A 343-nucleotide genomic window follows, 5' to 3' on the forward strand; every position below is an offset into this window, starting at 1 on the left:
CGTTAAAGGAATTCCCGCCGATCCCAATCCCCGGGAGGCTCCGCGCGCCCCATCCCAAACCCGAATCCCGCTTTTTCCCACTCAAACCGCGGCTCTTCCCCGAATTATTCCCATTTTCTGGCCGCAGCCGGGATTTTTGGGACGTTTTCCATCGGGAATCTCATCCCTGGAGCGGCGCAGCGCCCCCGGCCCTTCCCCCGGACAAAAGGATCCCAAATTCCCAAAAAGGATCTCAAATCCCCGCTTTTCCCCCCCAAAATATCCCAAATCCCAGCTTTTGTTCTACAAAAAAATCCCAAATTCCGGCTTCTTCCCCCCCCAAATCCCAAATCCCACCTTTTAC

The sequence above is a fragment of the Corvus brachyrhynchos genome, unplaced genomic scaffold (assembly GCF_000691975.1).
Source record: "Corvus brachyrhynchos isolate BGI_N302 unplaced genomic scaffold, ASM69197v1 scaffold830, whole genome shotgun sequence".
NCBI classification, from domain to species: Eukaryota; Metazoa; Chordata; class Aves; order Passeriformes; family Corvidae; genus Corvus; species Corvus brachyrhynchos.